The 13,347-nt window shown below is 27.6% G+C and overlaps 1 protein-coding gene across 1 annotated transcript in view; it reads left to right on the top strand.

Annotated features, from left to right (window-relative positions):
- The window catches only part of LOC113555021 (semaphorin-2A), a 345,931-nt gene that overhangs the window by 1,330 nt on the left and 331,254 nt on the right, over positions 1-13,347 (top strand). The gene's annotated exons all lie outside the window — the stretch shown is intronic.

Raw genomic sequence — 13,347 nt, 5'->3', positions numbered from 1 at the left:
GAAAGATTACAAAACCCTACTATGAACAAAATGTCTGATCCACGTGTATTCTCTATCTGTAGAATCATGGACCTTATGGTCCTTATGAATAGATTTTATCTTATATCATACTTGCCAGAGTAAACTACTCGTAAACGAAATATGTTTTCTTTGTTTGGTAACCTTTTGAACGTCCAAATTAAATATTAAATCATCAAGATGTTGTCGAAATATTTTTGCGTTTTTTATATACTCAAATATTTAATGGATATTATATAACGATATATAGTTTATAAATTACTAACTACTTATTAATTTATAGTCTCTAACTGATAGGACTGTACTAGAACCAGGAAAATTATTCAAATATTTAAATAAAATTGTTCATTTTAATAATTATTTTGTATAATCCTTTTGTAGTATGCACTATGCAGTATAATAATAATTACAAATTTTTAAAAACTTATTGAAGGTTATAAAAAAATCTGCCGTAAAAATTATACTTCAAAATATGCATTTAGGTATAAACACTTTTTTCCAATTATTTAAATTATTAAGCAAAAAAATCAACAAATATTTTATTGACGTGATGAATTGTTTTGAAGATAATAATAAATTCAGTAAATTTCATTCTACAGGGTAGTTGTTTATTATACAAGATTGCTTTATGTTCAGGAATGAACAGTTTAAAATAGTTTAAATAATTTATCAAATGTTTTCCGTGTTACCCGATATTGCTGGTCTTTGAATTTTCAATATGAGCCATCCGAAATATAATTAAATTAGTATAATTACATCAGTAAAAATATATTTTAAGATATGATTTCTGGAGATAAAGTAATAATAATAATAATAACAATAATAATAATAGGAAATTCATGGTTACATCATTACTTGTGGAGCATAAAAATTAAGCCATCCGTATATTCTAAAAGTACTTCTAACGTTCCGTGTCCTTTTCCGATGATGCATCATTGTTCAAAACGATGGTGACTGAATGCATTTTTTCACATGACTATTATACAACAAAGTCGGTAATATTTTTCGTAGTATCTTTTTAAAATGTATAATATACTTGATAATAAATTTAAGAGTTATTTTTCATCTACAGTCTGTAAGAAGTAATGCAATGACGCAAATAATAAACTACATCCACTGTACAATTATTATTATTATTTCATCTTGATCATCTATGAGGAAAAATAAAGATTTTTATATTCATTATTTTAATTATTACAAGACAAACCAAGCTCATCTGCGCTGCAAAAATAAAATTGACACAAAATATATTTAATATTAGGGATCAATATTATTAACGTTATAAAAGTTAATAGATATAGATAAATTCCTAGTATAGGAATAAAAGTAAAAATAATAATAAATGCGTATAATTGATGCTTTCTATTTCGAATAAATGTTTATTTGTGCATTTGTACAAAGTAACAAAACTCAAAAGGTATAACATGCTTTTAAAATTGCATAAATAATTAGGTATAAACTTAAACTGAACCTGTAAGTAGTTACAAATCACTTATAAAAGCATGCAAATGGAGTAAATTAAATTAACCGAGTATAATATTAGTTGAAAGTATATAATATTCTATTATACAAGTATATAAGTATATACATAAAGTATAAAATGTCATAGGCAGTTCATGAAATCTATGATTTCATAAAAATGTATCTCCATTTCATAATGTAGAAACGGATTTTTCATACTGCAAAATACAAAAATATACATGAAATGGTTAATTTTTCATAAAGCAATCACTTAAATTGTATATGGTTCACAAATTTTTGAAATAAAATTTTTACTGCACATGTGGAAATTAAATTAAAATATTTCAGGAAAGATCGATTTCTTGGAATTACACTTCAGGTCAAAAGATTAAAATTTCTCATTCTGTATCTTTCTTTGAATTATACTAGTATTTCGAGACTCCAGTTATTTTTTGGTTTTGCCAAAAATTAATTACATTAATTAATTATAGTGGTTCCTAAAAATATCATATCTTCATCATAAAGTTACACGGGAATTTGAATATTCTAAACATAACAATCAAAGCTTTAAAACAAATCTCGTAATTTATAATTCTGATAACTATTTTTAATATTATATTTTTATTACTTATACCGCACTTGTACGTTATACACGTATAGAAGTGTGTGTGGACTGCGGAGAAATTGAAATTATAAACATATATAATTTTACTATTACTATATTATATTATATTATATTATACACAATATACATAATATTATAATATATTCCTGATCATTTTATATAAATAAACAATAGATAATGTATTTATGTTTTGTATTATATCCTTACAATTAGAGCTGTGAGTTTGTACCAAGGAAAAATAATTGTTCTTAACTTATTGTAAAATATTACTTTTTTGGTTAAAACTATATAATATTATTTTTAGTTAATTTTTTTCTTTTTGAATTTACCTTGATGGTGTTTTCAACAATTATTAGGTCAATGAACTTTATTTATAAAAACATTTATAAATTATTTTTTATATTATACACACACTTAAACTTGAATTTTTTAAACTTGTAAGCATCTTTGTAAAAAAGTAAATTTTAAATGTAAGTAAAATTATTAAAATTTCGAGTGTATTTTAACTGCCATTTTTGTATATTAAATGCATTTTTTAATGATTTATACTACATTAAATTCGCAGTCCTACAAATATCATAATAATATAATATAGTGTTTTGTCAACATTGATTTTATTATAAAATTAATAATAAAAAATTGTAAGTATACAGTATTAAAAATTTAGTAAATATTTATTTATTTTTTATTTTAGTTGTCTGATGTCAGTGTAGCTGTGTTTAGATTTTTAGATTAAATAAAATGATCATGACCACATTGGCATTTTTTCAAGTGTATCGTATTATATGTCAACAGAGAAATCGGCGAATAATATGTTTTGGAAGCTGTAATTCAAAATATCTACGTATTTCGATTGAATCATGTTATTTAATATTAAACAAAATTATATTTTGTTGACTACTCATTTTTTTTTCAGAAAAGAATTTAAATCAAAAATATTTTATTTTTGTGCCCTCGTTCGTATCAACAAAATTTACAGCGATTATGAATACAGCAGAATTAGGGCTTAACATCATTTGACGAATATTTATTTATAAATGTAAATAACATTATGTAAATACTTTTTTTTGTACAACAAATAACATATACAAAATACGTACCCAAAACTTACAGGTGAAAATCCATTAAACGAACAAGAGGTTAGCAGACTAAAATATCCAAGCGAATAATATGTCATTATATTCTGTAAATATTATATCACTATAACAACGATATTTTTAAAATGGCTATTGAACTATTCTTAGAGATCTAGATGCTAGTCAGTCTTATGCAACAACTACCAAATTATGTTACTGACTACTTTGTAAGAAATTTTTGTTTATTTGTTAACTAAACAAAATTGTAACATATTAACTGATACAAGAGTTTAAAAATTAAAGTAATAGTAAAAATATTAAAACAGGTTATTGTATGAAAGATTAACGAAGTCTTGTATTATAATATTTTATTTATTAATAATTAGGAAATCCGAAATACCCTATTCATTTTATGCAAATTGAATAATTTGAATTAGTATTTTTTATGTTAATGGATTCTTTATAAGATACTAAATTATTTAATAGGAAATATTAAATTTACTCTGTTAACGTTATTATATAGTTACGTCCTACATTACTTAGATTTTAAATATTGTTTATATTTTATTTGTAATTAAATTCAAATTTATTAGTAAATATTGTATTATACAGTCCATTAATTACCTTTGTTTTATTTGTATTCAAAATAAATTGAACGCTATTGGATGAATTATTAATGATGATAAATCATATTAGATATATATTATAATCACCGTTAGTCCTTGTTTGACAACAATTGTTTACCAAACAATTAATATAAAATAGAATATTTATATTAAACTGTAATACGCACAATTACATATAAAAACTATGTTTATGTTTTTTTGATCTTTGTTTTTAATATATACATAATTATATTTTACATGAATGTTGAAATATGAAACTTAACTATGAAGTATAATATATCGCTATAATAGTTACCTACTGTCTTCTTAAAAATGTGATAATCATGATAAATAATATTTAGACACCTTCTGTTAGTTAGGTATCGTTTAGCAAGAGTTATTACATATTAATATTTTTGAATATTAAGTAATTGTTAACCAAACGCAATGCTGCGATGCTTTTTTAATTACATAAAATAATATGAACCCATTATAACTTTTCAAATTACACATTGTATAATGTGAAGCGTGTGTATAAATTTGTATGCTTTTCTTATGTAATATTGGTATACACTATACACATGTGTATTACTATAAATTTATGTATAATGAGAGCTTTTCAATAAGACATTACCTTAGCACTAAGTTTGTTGACTTTAAGGGAAATAAGAAATGACTATACGAGATCTGATCTCTTTTGATAACTGTATGTTTGTTGTTTAAAGTCTAGTTTAATACATGAACATTATTATTTTAGTTACAAACTTCAAATTATTAAAGACATAACTTAAGTTCTTTATAATTTGATTCAAACATTTTGACTCTATATAGTAACCCTATTTGGTCACATGTCACAAATCATAAGTGTTGTTACACTATAGAACATCAAAAGATTCAAAAGTAATTATTCTATTATTGTTAAATATTTGATTACTTAAATATCATCAAGCAAAAAATAAAACGTATTAATAATTAATACTTAAATAGATATAGGTAGTTGTATAGAAATCCAATAAAACTATTTTTTTTTTTAGAATATTATCAGATTTAAAAGAAATTCCACCAATTAATATAGATTAAGTTAATAGATTTATACTTTTGAGCGTTAAAATTATACTCAGAAATAAATAAACGAAAAATATCATAAGCACATTATGTTATGTATTATACACCTATAGGTAAATATTATTATATGTTAGTTGGTAGTTGTATGCGATGAAATTGTGTTTTCACAGCTTACAGAGTTTTAAGGATTTAATAAAAATATATAAAATATTATACGCAGTCTGTATTTAATATGCAGTTATACCTTATACTTACGTACGTGGGTGTAAAATGTACCTTACTTTATTATACTATTATGTAAAATGTTGTATACTTTAAGACGTAGGAACAACACAAATAAGAATGACTGTTTGAAATCTAAAAATATGTACTTGTAAAATTTTTTTTCATTACATATCGTATTAATAATACAAACAGATTTTTTGTTTTACAGATTTAAATTTTTTGTTTACATAAAAATTACAAATATTGTTTACTTTTTATTACATTAATTATTTACGTATAATATGCGATTGTTGGGAAAACTGCACAACTAAATATCTAAAAATAATAACATAATAAATAATATAGATAGAATATGCTGTTCGTGTTTGTTGGTCTTTATGCTCATTGCATCTTAGTGAATACTCTTTGATGTTAAAAGTTATATTCTTATATATTATAAAATACAAGGGGGGAAAAGGTATCTACCTTTTTTAATTAACTTTTAAAAACGGTTTAAAACAAAATGTGTAAACATATATCATCGCAATTACAATTATAGCAGTAATTATAATTTGTTTGAAATAAACAGTTTTTAAGTGAAATAGTCGGTCGAAATATTATAAAAATTAATCAGCAAAAATAATTTAAGTATGCTTAATCAAGACCAATGTAATTTTTTTAGCTTAACCCGTGTGGCCATGTTAGTTTTATACATGCAAAACAACATACTCATAATTTTAGCCGTCATGTCAATAAAACAGACTAAATATTAAAATATCTAATAAACTTGAGAGAAAGCACTAAGAAAATAAATAATATATATATACATATATATATATATTATAACGTGTTTATACTCAGTATATACATAACTATTTACATTTTTTACCTTTTTTTTCCGGTGCGCATCGTAAATTATTTAATTTTTATACAATATTAAGATTTTAAACTACGATTACGTGTGTTTTCCAGAATGTATTTTCTTAAATATTAATTTTGCTAAAAGTCGAAAAAGTAAGTCACCCGTATAATAAAATACATAATAATGCATTAGTACAGTACATAATTCAAAAAGGAGGAACTTAAAAAAAATCCAATTAGACCCAAATGACAAAGAATTTAATTCAATTTCACTTTTATGCTTTCTACACAACTTTTTGAACTTAACCTCGATCATTGTAAAATGAAACAATGCGTAGAATATTATTGTACCCAATATAACATTATTTAAAATGTAGGAAAAAAATAAGCAACTGATTAAAAACTCATAAAATGTTGAACACGTACTTAATAGTATTAATACTATAATTATTGCTTGAGGTATAAAAATATTGTTTCAAGGTGTTGGGAATTGTTAGTTACCATGATGTTCACATGTAGGATTATCGACCATTTTTAACGTGGAAGTGGTCATAATCGAATAAATATTTAGTCTAAACGACTATCACTATCTACTGTGTTATGTAAAATAAAGACCTTCATAAAAAAAAAAAAAATTGATCGGTTAATTGAATTCAAATGGCGGTAGTGATCAACAATTTATCGACAACTTAATTATGACGTATACTCGAGAAATAAAAAAATAGTTGAAAGACAGACGGCTAAAAGTAAAAACACTGCTATACGTGACAAGCAAATACATAAGTAAAAAGTAAAAAAAGCTCCCTATAAAATATTTTAGCACAAAGCGTAGTAGTAGGTTGACCCATACAAAAATATGAAACATAGACGTACGTGTTTTTGAATAGATTTCGATACCTAAAACGAAAGAAGAAGAAAAAAACACCACGATATAATTTCTGAGATGATAAACGACATAAATACGTACATAAAATATCACGAATTCGTTCGATTCGTAAACCGCTGGGTACCCACAACTCGCTAGACGATAATAATAATAATAATAATAATAATAATAATATTATAGTCGGAAATGTTGTTGCGTGTATATACACACTAGCTATACTACTATAGTACACTACGACACTGTACAATAATAATAAAAAAATATGTATCATATTACGGGGAGAAACAGGTATCTATTAAAATGGAGAACATAATAATATCGACTAATGTAGAAAAAAACCTACCCATAGGTACAATATCTTATTATTATACATTTATATATATATATATATGGGCGACGTGCGCACCGCCGTCGAAGGAAACGGCTGTATCCGACGGGCGCGACCGAGAGACGCGATGAAGACATCAACGTAATCATCGGCCACAATGGTAATAACGATATCATATAGGCAGTGTTCACACCCGAGAGCGCCGTCGGGCCGATTCCCGACGTAGCACAGCACTGCGCCCGTAGTAATAATAATATTATAATAAATAATAATAGTAATAAGTAACAACATAATAATAATAATTCATGTGGCCCGCGCTGGCGCAACAATATTATAGGAAGTCTCGGTCTCTCTAATTGGATTTTCGTAGCACTGCGGGTACAGTACACGAGTGAGACCCGCGCCAGTGTGTGTTGGAGTTCGGGCGAGTGTGAGTAGGTATGAAAAAAGGCGGAGCAGACCGCGGCGGTGTGACTACGGTGCGCTGCCGGTCGTCTGCGCGCGTACACAAACCAGTTTTTCGACATTCTTTTGTGGACGACTTGGACGGCCGAGTCCTCGTCGGTATGATATTTTTTACGGTCGCCCCCACCGCCGCCTACGTCGCCCCGCCCGTCGCGCAGATAATTACTTTATTAGTGTCGTGATCGCGGACCGTAATACATTACACGAAAAGGATAATATTGTGTGTGTACGACCAGATACGTCTTATTATTACGGGTATACAGTTTATATACCGCACGTCGCTATCATATAATGTACGTGGTTTAATACCGGTTACCGCCATTATTTCGAAACGCATCGTTTCGCGGTAGGTATAATCCCAGCGGATCGTTCATACGTATATTGCTCGTACATAAATAATATCGGCAACGATACACGCGACGTCGATTGCAGGCCCGCGCAGTACGGACCGATCCGGAAGTAGGAAACGTCGTGTATTGCCGCAACGTACCTGCATGTAGTTTCGGCGAAACGAAACACAATATTCATGTCGGGAAAACACTTTGTTTTTACCGGAACGTTTCTGTTCTCCGGCAGTACGTTTCTACGGTTTAGGCACGTCGTACTTTTACAATTCGGCCCGTAAACATTACGCAGGGCACGCGCTCGATGACTGCAAGTCCTCTCTCATCTGTATAGTCCGTAGTAATGTAGCAAAATAATATTGTGTACGTAATAAAATGAAACATATTGTGCACACTGTGCATGATAATATATTGTAATACTTGATGAGATGCGATGAACGGTCGACAAAAACGAAAATCGGTAATATTATCTGTACAATCGCATAGAATATCATTGTCGAGGTCGTCCGTGCGTATAATTTTCTTTCCGCCGATATATTATAATAGATACATCGTATAATATAATAGGTACATCTAGTAAAATTACGTCCTTTTCGTCAGCTACACCTGTTTTCTCGTCTCCTCCCGGCCGTATGCGTACGATTTATTTATTTTTTTCAAATCGTAGTTTTTTTCCCCATATATTTAACGCGATCAGATTGTTTTTTATTTCTCCCCCAACGTCGTTTTAATCGAATCGTGTAACATAACAATAGACACGTGAAATTTCGTTTCTCAATGTCACGTTACGCGCCCATCGGTTTTACGTACATATACTACGACACACGCGCGCGCATACACTGTACAAGTGATTGGTGTTTTTGACGGTCGCCCCATTTCTGTAAAACGACACCGTAGATTTTTATACTCTTCTATGCGTGTAAAATTACTTAATTAAAACATTTTTGGGAGGAAAGATACCAATGGATCATCTTGTCACAATGTACGGAGAAATAATTATTACAATTATAATAGGTATACATTATTTACGTGGTCGTCATAGTAATACGAATGGTGACCATAACAACCGATAACATCCATCAAGCATGACAAAAATAGCGTCTCAGATAGACTTCCAGCCAAAAGATATATTTATGTCAAAAGGACGCAGAGGATTAATTATAACACTCCTCATGCAGTGTGATAAATATTTTCAAGTCAACCTTTTACATTATTAGAAGACTAATAAGAATTTTCGTTATATTTTATTCGTACCTGACACCTGTATTCAATACGTTTATACGTCGCAAATAATATTAGTAATAAATTAAAAACCGTTTCCAGACGATATTTTTTTCATACTTATGCTCTTTTAATAACAGCTACCGTCTTCAATATATTTATGAGTTTTAGTTTATGTATCTATTTACTAATAAAAAATAATATTTAGCTTTTATTTCACACATTTTTTCTTTTATGATGTTATCCATTGACTGTTGAATAGTGTAGACCGTTGAATATAGACTGTAGTTATAAAGTTGTTGTATAGTTATAAAGACTGTATATATAAGATCTGAGGAGAACGAACACTTATAAACAGCCCCTTCGAATACCATCCAGACAAAAAGTGTACGGTTAAACTGCCACCAGTAGCATTTCGTTTGATGTCAAGACATTAAAACGAGAACATCAGGTTTAGATTAATTTTATAAAACAAATAATATGTAATATATTGATTATACATTTTCAGCGCTCGCGCTACTTCATATATTTATTATTTGTATATCAATCTTGCTAGCATGTATTTTATATTAGATGACTAGAATGAGTCGATTATAATAATGTACAGAAATATGTATCAAAAATACTGGAATATAGCTTATAACTTATTAGACACAATATTTGACATTTTAATTTGTATAATCTTTCAATATATTTTTTTATGTGGGTTAATAGTACCTTATTTGATTTAAAGTTCAATATTGATAATTATTTTAATCTTATATCTAATATTGACCTAATAGTTTTTACCTTTTTACACAAAAAAAGGAAAACAATTATTATTTAATCATACACGTTATGGCTTACTAAACAAACAAAAATATTAAAGGCATTATAATAATACTTGTATTAGGTAACATAAAAAGTTGTTTTAAAGATTACAAATAATTATTTATGTACATCAAATACATATTTTATATTCATATTACATGTAATGTTTGAATCATAATTGTAAATGCACTCAAATAATTTTTAGTTCATGAGATTGTGAGTCCTAAGAAACTTTAGATTTCATTCTAAATATAGGTAAACAGTTGTAATTAACGTTAAATATTGATTATAAATTATTAAAGATCTATAAAATCAATATCATTTGTGCAATAGATAACAGGTATTTTGATAAACTGTTTCTTATACGTTATTTTTTATATTAAAAATGTTGGCATTCTGTATTTTAATATAATAATATAATATAGTAAACTATTATCGTACCGAATACGTGGTTTGAGGTTATTTTTTTTTGAAATTTAACACACACGTGGCGACTGCGCAAACTTTTGAGTTTTAAGTTAAAAAAGCGTCACATCGTACCTATATTGAGCATAAAAAAATAAAACATCTTTTACTCGGTGGAAATAATATAGTATACTATGTTAACACGGATGATGTAGAAATGCTCTCGTGGACTGAGGCCTAAGACCTTCCGGGAAATTTGTAAAAATAACACTCAATGGAGAACAAAATATCAGCTGTTCCGGACGGTTGACGGCAGACACTCGTTTGCACTGCGTACAACACTCTTTGTCACGTCTGCAGCTTTTTTTCTCCTTAACGAGTTCAGGTGGTATGGTGGTTTTTCCACAGTTAAATACGCGTGTGCTTTTATTTCTAGCTTTTGCGAATTCATTTAAAATTTTTTCGCAAGGCTCGATCAAAGGTAAAAGTTGATTATATAAAAAAAAATATAGGTATTGTTTACGAGTAGCGCCATAGCGGTAGCGAATACATTTCAGTCGCAAATAGGTTAAGTGCGTTTGAAATTTTTGTATTGCATTTTCTCTCCAACAGTTGATGATCTATTCGGTCTCGTGATAAGTGTTATGGTATAACTCTAAAAAATTACTCGCTATAACGACGATCGAAGTTATTCATTGGAAATTTACAGTATTGTAATTTTTGATGTTCAAAAACTATTATAATAAATATTACAATTTTAAGAAGTGTTCAGAGTTCAAATACTGTTGACCTGTTTAGTATCGGCTTTAATCAAATGACGAGTTCAATAAAATACTTGACAATTTAAAAAAAAATATTAATTATTTTTGGTTTCGATGGCATCAGTAAGTGATCCACGAAATAATAATTATAATATATAGGAATATAAACATTATACTAATAACATAATCTATATTATTTAAGTCTATTACAATGATAAATAAAATAAACTGCAAGGTAGTTACTACTGCTATAATAACGGTACCTGTGAGGTACAACATAATAATTTATAAAATTATTATTTTCTCACAGAACTAAATGAGTTAGATTTTGTCATTTTGACAATCTTTTCAAATAGTTAATAACAGATTACGGTTATACCTAGCATTATAGTAATCGTGTTGTATGCATATCCACGGAAGAACGAACAGCATAGGTATAAGCAATAGATGAATAGTTTTTTTAGGCCACAAGCATGCAAACATTATACTATTATTATTGCTTCTTATTTGGGAAAATGTTTGTAGCCACCGGTGTTTGATAAAGTAGAATCTTCTATATCGGAGAATTGGACCGATCACAATGTAGTTTCATCGTGCAGCACAATACTTGTGGTGGGTGGGAAGGAAGGGGCTAAACAAAACGAAACAAATTCGATACCGCAGTATATGTGTGAGCCGCATAACGGACTCGTTTAAAGAACGGCGATGACTCGTTTGCACATATTATTATGATTGTACAACATGTACACTATCAATTAATTATGCTTTATGTACTAGGTATATTATATTGGGTATGGACCAATTGCGCTTGACACAAAATTTTCGTTTAGGGTTAGTATACCAATTGCGCTTGTATAACACATACTAAAATGCTAGAAATTTAAAACTTATTTATTGATCTTTTAAGTATTACTTAGTTACCTAGTTACATTGACTGGTTATTGTAACTGGGTATAATATATTTTATAATAGTATCGGGAATTTTATGGAACGAATTGTAATGTAGTGTAACTGGTATTTAATTTTGAATAATTGACTATCCAAAAATAACTTGTAAATGCGAAAAAAAAAATTTATTTTTTTATAATAAATTATTTATTGATACTAACAAAAAAATCGATTAGTGTTTATAATAATTATAACTAACTAATAAATTTTTCTTAGGTATTATAAAATGTTTAGAGCGCAATTAGTATATAAAAAGTAATTTTAGGTACAATTGGTAAACTGTCATTATATTAAGGCGTGCTTAATTCAAGGAATTTCTTGTCCTAAAGTATGTTAAAACCGGAAGTAAAATCATGTATTAGGTCACAATATGTCGAACACATACGGCAGCAGTTATACTCCTATATCAACAGAGATACAAATTATAAAAATTCACCCAAAATGATCTGCATATTAATTATTATTATAATTAAATCATTCCTATAAACGTATAGTTGATTATGGGAGGGAATATTGTAGGGTGTAAATGAAATAGATTTTAATTTAATATTTTAATGTGCAAGTGCATCAGGGTTTTAATAACATCATGTAGGTAATAAAAGTGTTTAACTAGCAGTTTAGAATATTTTTGATATATTTGTATCCCTACGAAAACATGCAATATCAAATATAATTTTTTAAAAATGATTTGACTACTAGTTTTTTATTAATAATATTAATAATTACATATATTTTATTAGTATAGTTAGTAGGTACTATATATATATTAAATATTTCGTTGAATATGTAAATGTTCAATTATGTAAAAAATAATACTCTGTTATATTTTTTAAGAATAGTTATATTTAATTTTTCAGCCAAGTCATATAACTATCAAAACTATCTATAACTGTAAATTTATTGTCATAATAATATTTTAAAAATTCTTCTTATATAGTTGACGTTAAAAGTATTTCAATAACTATTTAAACATGTACGTAAACAGTTTGACGAAAATTTAGTCAGAAGTTTTCTTAAGTTTATCGTCTAATTGCTTTTCTGGGAAAGTTTTGTTTGTTTTTTCAAACAATTTGAATTTGTATTTCGAATGCAAAAAAGCATCTATTTCACAGAAAGCTGTCGCCTGTCAGCATTGTCGTGGTTGGGATAGGATATATCACTTATACTGTAATTAAACGCGAGAAACGAATCCAATGAAAATATAAGTTTCCAGCTATAAAGAATCACTGAAATACTCGTTTTCTATCGATAAATCGAATATATT

This window comes from Rhopalosiphum maidis, chromosome 1 (assembly GCF_003676215.2).
Source record: "Rhopalosiphum maidis isolate BTI-1 chromosome 1, ASM367621v3, whole genome shotgun sequence".
Classification (NCBI taxonomy): Eukaryota; Metazoa; Arthropoda; class Insecta; order Hemiptera; family Aphididae; genus Rhopalosiphum; species Rhopalosiphum maidis.
The sequence above is the reverse complement of the archived record's forward strand: the minus strand, read 5'-3'. Positions and strand labels throughout refer to the sequence as shown.